The sequence below is a fragment of the Primulina huaijiensis genome, chromosome 2 (assembly GCF_012295235.1).
Source record: "Primulina huaijiensis isolate GDHJ02 chromosome 2, ASM1229523v2, whole genome shotgun sequence".
NCBI lineage: Eukaryota > Viridiplantae > Streptophyta > Magnoliopsida > Lamiales > Gesneriaceae > Primulina > Primulina huaijiensis.
Genome location: NC_133307.1, coordinates 5,934,858 through 5,941,768, shown reverse-complemented (window position 1 = coordinate 5,941,768; position 6,911 = coordinate 5,934,858). Strand labels below are relative to the sequence as shown.

At 40.2% G+C, this 6,911-nt stretch overlaps 1 long non-coding RNA gene across 1 annotated transcript in view; it reads left to right on the top strand.

Moving 5' to 3' along the window:
• The first annotated feature begins 870 nt into the window (after nucleotides 1–870).
• Nucleotides 871–6,911, top strand: part of LOC140965859 (uncharacterized) — a 25,759-nt gene continuing 19,718 nt past the window's right edge. Inside the window, exon 1 of the long non-coding RNA XR_012173162.1 lies at nucleotides 871–1,251. This is a non-coding gene — a long non-coding RNA (uncharacterized lncRNA). The remainder of the gene's footprint in view (nucleotides 1,252–6,911) is intronic.

Here is a 6,911-nt window from a genome sequence, read left to right as displayed (position 1 = left end):
TTTGGATCAACAAGAGTATCCGTCAGTTCAGTTGTCACCATAACTGAACTGATGAATGCAAAAATGATCTATCCTTTTTCAGTTATTCAGTTTACATAAGTGAAATTATTTTCCAATATAACTGCTTTCTTCACGAAGGATTACTTCGAGTATTTTCCGCTTGTTCTTAGAACCAAACTCGATTTACTTCATCGATGTTGACATTCTTAGAACACGAGCTATTGCAGCTCATTGGAGAATATTGTGTTTGAAGCATATTCGAAGGTGCTATCACAAACAAACGATCTTTCAATGAGGAAGTTCCAACCATTCGAGAACAGATCCAAGAGGTTGAGGTACCTACATTATTAAGTCCAACACTACTTGATAAATTACAAAAAACATGACCAGCTCAAAACCAAAGCCTAACACGACTTAATCAATGCAAAAATCCGACCAGCTTGGTGATCGATGTATATGCCCAATTTATTACACTTAGAAAAAGTTTTGGATTTTATATTTTCTGAGCGCACTACTCGGATTGTGATTATCACATTTGGTAAAAAAAATTTCATTTATTTCCCGAATGGACATGTGGATCGGATTCTAATTATATGATTGGCTCGGCTTACCGCTACAACACATACCAAAATTTTGATTTTCCACACCTTGCCCGGGTGGATGCTCTACTCGGGTTATGATTTCCATAATGAGCGAAAATTTAAATTTTTTTCATTTTGACCGAGTGATACTCTTCTTGGGTTATGAATTTTACACTACTAAAAAATTTAACATTTTATTTCCAACCGAATAATTATCATGCTTGGATTGTGTTTTTGTAATAACCTGAATCCTTATTTAAATGAAGTATTAATTAGGAGATATTTAAAGAGTTGTTAATTAAGTATTAATAAGGAATTGATAATTTGGGATCATGCTGTTGGGATCCGCCGAATTTAAAATGGACAACCCTATCTATTTCAGATTACATTATCCCGAGAAATCCAACTAGACAAATTAGATTCTGACACGTGGCAGATAAGATTGATTCGAATTTTCTGAACTAGTCCAGATGCAGCCTATAAATGGAAGCTGATTTCTTTGTTTCCTACACCGCATCCTTCATAGAGAAAGTTATAACCTTATATCTTAGATTTTCTAGCTAGTTTCTAGGATACTTTGGTGTCGGGAAGTTTCGGAGCTAGTGTCGACTCGAGGAGGGGTCGGTGTACTGAGATCGAGATACCATCAGCGGGCTGACGACGGACGCAGGTATAATCTTAAAGCTTTTAAGAAGAACTTTGTAGCATGTTTAGTAATTCAGGGTCTGGTTTGATAGTGATTTCATTATGTTGGTAATGTTTAGTTTCAGAATTTTCTGTCAAATTGTTTTAGTGAGGTACGTGATGTACTGACTGAGATATCCAAGCGTAGGATACACACTTATATGCTGCATATTTATCTGTTGCATGATACATGTTTTACTGTTTTGGCATATTATGCATGACATATCATGTTGAGCCTTATATCTTTTGAGATATACCTCGTTTGTTGGGACCGCTCAGCCCTATTCTGTATTGTGGACGATGGGGCATCGAGAGCTACAGTGTCTGTAAGGACCGTGTATCGTATTATCGTAAATCCTGTGCGATTATCGATAATCTATGAAATTGTCATGTGATTATGTAGTTGATGTATATCCTGACAAGGGAAATTGAGAAAATGAATATTGAATACGAATTGACGTGGTAAGAGATCGAGTGGAAAAGCCGGACGCCAATATAATACCAAAATCAATATTTGGTTGAACATGTGGCGCCCGAGCGGTAGAAAATGACCGCCCGAGCGCCAGTGTGGAATAAGGGGTGTTCTCGAACAGAACATGCCGCGCCCGAGCGGTAGTTTTTGACCGCCCGAGCGCGGTGCAAGTGACACTCTGGGCCAGAACATCTCGCGCTCGGGCGCGAGAATTCTACCGCCCGAGCGCCGAAGCGGTGGATTGATAAGAACGAGGTTCTTCATCTTTTTCTTTATTTCTTTCTCGGCAGCTTCGAGAGACACGAGAGATTTCGATTTTTTTTCGTCCGAATCGACTTTGAAACGCTGTCTAAACGCGAAACAAACTATATATTTGTGATCGTCGCGTCGAGGGCTTCTGACTGAGGTAATTTTCTTCTAGTGCAGCAGCTCTAAATATCAAAGCGCTGGAATAGCGTGTATTTGAAGTTGAATTTCTTATATGTAGTAGAATAACCGACAAAAAACTCATATTCGAAGTCGGAATTGAATTATATTATGATTTGAATTTGATATGAATTTTTGAAGTTTCAAATAATATTTGAAACTCATATTAATGATTTTTGATTAGGTTATTGATTGGAATGAGTATGTTATTGATGTAGATAAAGTATTATACCGATATCTTCAGGCTACATCAACTGGAACGAAGAATTGAGGTATGTTGCGATCGGGTAACATACGACAGGTATCTGTATCATATGATATATGTTTGATTGATTTGATTGATTGGATTGAGAATACATGTCTATATGCCTTATTTGTTGAGTTTATGTGGCATACATGACATGCACGTTGAGCTATGATCCTTGGATACCCTGATATGATTTGATTTGATTCCGAGGTTTGTTAACACAATGCTATGTTTGGTATTAAATGACCCTTAAAGCATAGACATTTGTGGCCCCGATGATTGGATATGAGATTTGGGATTTGATGGCGCTTCGTCGACGCTATCATACGAGTATCCCTTATTGAGGCTGGTGTGCCAGCTCGAGCAGTGATTTGATAGCGATTCGATTGACTCTGACATGTGCTCAGTGGATGGGCATTTGACCTGATACCTCCACGACATACATGCATTGCATATCATATATCATTGTTTAGGTATTTGTGGTATATATTGTGGTTGCTTCAGACTGAGCTTTGCTCACCCCAGATGGGGCTGTTGTTGTCTTTGTATGTTGACAATGACAGGTACTCCAGGATATCAGTAGACCGGAGAGAGTGCTTCTGGAGGGAGTCATAGTCTGATTTGAGGTTTAGTTGTTGTTTCCCAGTATATAAGTATATGTATCTATATACCGGGGTATGTCCCGAGGATATGATTTGTTGTTGTATGAGTTGTTGTGATTATGTGTGGGCATGTTTTATGTTGTGAGATGAAATACTATTTTTAGTATTCAAATAGCATATTTTGGGCTCATTGTAAAGAAATTTTAAACTCGTTTTCCGCTGTGATTAATTAACCCTAATCAAATTGTGTTGTAATAACGATTAGGAGCTAAGGGCCCCACACGGAGTGGTATCAGAGCATAGCTTGGAATGCTCGATTGAGTCTTGTGTACACTTGAATAGGCACGAATGAATTGTGCGCATTTGTTTGAATTATTTGTATTACTTGCTCTTACTTGATTTGATTTGAGTAAGTATCTGATGAGATTGATGATACGTGATGATGAGATTATGAAATTGATATGAAATTGTGATATTCATCATATGATTTGTAGATGGATCCCACAAATGAAACTGCGAGTAGCAGTACTGAGAGGATTGCTGGACAATTTGAAGGATTGTCCATGGATTTAGTGATGGCTTGATTCCAGGATTTGAAACCACCGAGGTTTTTTTGGCACTGAGAGTGCGGAAAGAGCTGAAGCCTGGTTGAAGGATATTGAGCATCTGTTTAATATTGTGGAATATTCCAAGGCTCGGAGACTAAAACTTGCTTTGTATCAGTTGAAAGACCGAGCTAAATCTTGGTGGGAAGCCGCTGAGATTGGATTGAAAGAGGCCGGGATTGAAGTCACATGGGATGTCTTCAAGGCCCAGTTTTTGGAGCAGTATTCTCCTCCTTCTTATTATACTGCTCAGGAGAATGAATTCAATAATCTGCAGCAGGGAACGATGTCTGTTGCAGAATATGCTTCAAAATTTTCTACTCTGTTGAAGTATGCACCTCACGTAGCTGGGAATGCGAGGGCAAAATATAACAGGTTTGTAAATGGTTTACATCCTGCGATATATACTTATGTTGTTTCTGGTTTGCCTACCAACTACGCAGAGGCAGTGGAACGAGCCAAGGCAGCTGAAGCTGGACTCAGGCGAGGAGGTCCACAGTATACTCCTCTACCACCAGTGTCAGCTCAGCAGCCTACATTGCGTCCAAGGGGTAAGAAGTTCAAGAAGACTGGTTCTGTTTCTTCGTCTTCTTCGAGTTCGAGTGGATCCCAGAGAGGGAGTCCTGTGATTGCTCCTTACTGTAGTCATTGTGGGGGTAAACATACTATCGAGCAGTGTCGAGGTATGTTTGGTAATTGTTATCAGTGTGGGCAGGAAGGTCATTTCTCTCGAGTTTGTCCGAACAGGGGTACGACTTCTTCTCAACGCCAGCCAGGATTTAGAGGTGGCCCTAGCATGATGAGACCTGCTGTTCCTGTTCTGTCTTTTCAGCAGTCGAGTGTCCCACGATATCGAGGACCAGGTGGTCAGACTGCCCAGGTTCCTCCTCAAGTTCGAGTGTATGCTATGACTGAGGATCAGGCGAAATAAGCTCCTGGTGGTGTGATTGCAGGTATTTGCATGCTTTGCGATTATCCTGCACGTGTTTTATTTGATACAGGAGCATCTCACTCATTCATATCGCATGCATTTGTTGCATCTCATGATATTGAGTGTACCCCGTTGTATGATGTTTTGTCGATAGCCACACCAGCAGGAAAGATTATTTTGTCTGAGCAAGTTGTGCATAATTGTGTATTGATATATGAGGATAATGTGATGTTCTTGAATTTGATTGTCCTCCCAATGCACGACTTTGATTGTATTGTTGGCATGGATATCTTGACAACAAATCGAGCTACTGTTGATTGTTTTCATGGAGTGGTTCGATTTCGACCTGTTGATGGACCCAAGTGGAATTTTTATGGCAAGGGTTCCCAAGCCAAAATTCCATTGGTATCCTCTTTGGAAATGTCTCGACTTTTGACTAGCGGAGATGAAGGTTATCTTATCTACGCTATTGATGTCTCGAAGAAGGAGCCTTCTTTATCTGATATTCCTGTTGCGAACGAATTCCCAGATGTATTTCCCGATGAGATTCCTGATTTTCCGCCTCATCGAGAAGTTGAGTTTAGTATTGATCTTGTGCCGGGGACTGCACCTATATCTAAAGCTCCTTATCGCATGGCACCATTGGAATTGAAAGAATTGAAAGAACAATTACAGGATCTTCTCGACAAGGGATATATTCGACCGAGTGTATCACCTTGGGGAGCTCCAGTTTTATTTGTTCGAAAGAAAGACGGTACTATGCGAATATGTATCGATTATAGGCAACTGAATCGGGCTACTGTGAAAAATAAGTACCCACTTCCTCGTATTGATGATCTCTTTGATCAGCTTCAGGGTACTTCTGTATACTCGAAGATTGATCTCCGTTCTGGGTATCATCAAGTACGTGTTCGAGAAGAAGATGTGCCTAAAACTGCTTTTCGTACCAGGTATAGCCACTATGAATTCTTGGTTATGCCATTCGGTCTCACAAATGCTCCTGCTGTATTTATGGATCTAATGAATCGTGTCTTTCGAGATTATCTTGACCGATTCGTTATTGTTTTTATCGATGATATTCTCGTGTATTCAAAATCAAACAAGGAGCATACTGAACATTTGAGACTTGTACTTCAAACTCTTCGTAATGCACATTTATATGCTAAATTGTCCAAATGCGAATTCTGGATGGACAAAGTGGTATTTTTAGGCCACGTCATTTCGAGACATGGCCTATCTGTTGATCCTGCTAAGGTTGAAGCTGTATTGAATTGGCCGAGACCTACGAATGTTCCTGAGATTCGTAGCTTCATGGGTTTGGCTGGTTATTATCGTCGTTTCATTGAAGGATTTTTTAAAATTGCTAAACCTATTACTCAACTGACACAGAAGAATCAGTGATTCATTTGGTCAGATGAATGTGAAGCTAGTTTTATTGAATTGAAGACGAGATTGACCAGAGCACCTGTGCTTACTATTCCCTCAGGTACCGGAGGATTTGTAGTGTGTACAGATGCATCTGGTAAAGGTTTGGGCTGTGTTCTGATGCAACATGACAAAGTGATCGCTTATGCGTCTCGTCAATTGAAATCTCATGAAACACGTTATCCTGTTCATGATCTTGAATTGGCTGCCATTGTGTTTGCTTTGAAGATTTGGCGTCATTATTTGTACGGAGAAAAGTTTATTATTTATTCGGACCATAAGAGTCTGAAATATCTCTTTTCTCAATCGGATTTGAACATGAGGCAACGCAGGTGGATGGATCTCCTGAAAGATTTTGATTGTGAGATTCAATATCACCCTGGATCGGTGAATGTTACTGCGGATGCCCTTAGTCGTAAGGTGCATGATTCTGTGTTAGCATCTGTTTGTGTCGCCAAAGTACACGAGGATATATGTACTTCTGGTTGGACTTTTCACTCGAATTGGAATTTTGTCACTGTTTCAGCATTGCAAATTGAGCCGAACTTGATATCTAAAATCCGAAAGGCCCAACGAAGCGATGCTCAGATTCAGAAGTCGAAAGAACTTGTATCTGCAGGACATCAGTCTGGATTTCAGATTTCTTCTGATGGTTCTTTACGACTTAATGGTCGGCTGGTAGTTCCTGATAATTCTGATTTGAAATCTGCCCTTCTTCGAGAAGCACATTGTAGCAAATACAGTATTCACCCTGGAGGTCGAAAGATGTATTTGACATTGAGACCCCAATTCTGGTGGAGACGTATGAAGAAGGACATTGCTGAGTTTATTTCGAAATGCTTGGTCTGCCAGCAAGTGAAAGCCGAGAGAATGAAACCGGGAGGATTACTCCATAGTCTCGAAATCCCGAAATGGAATTGGGAACATATTGCTATGGA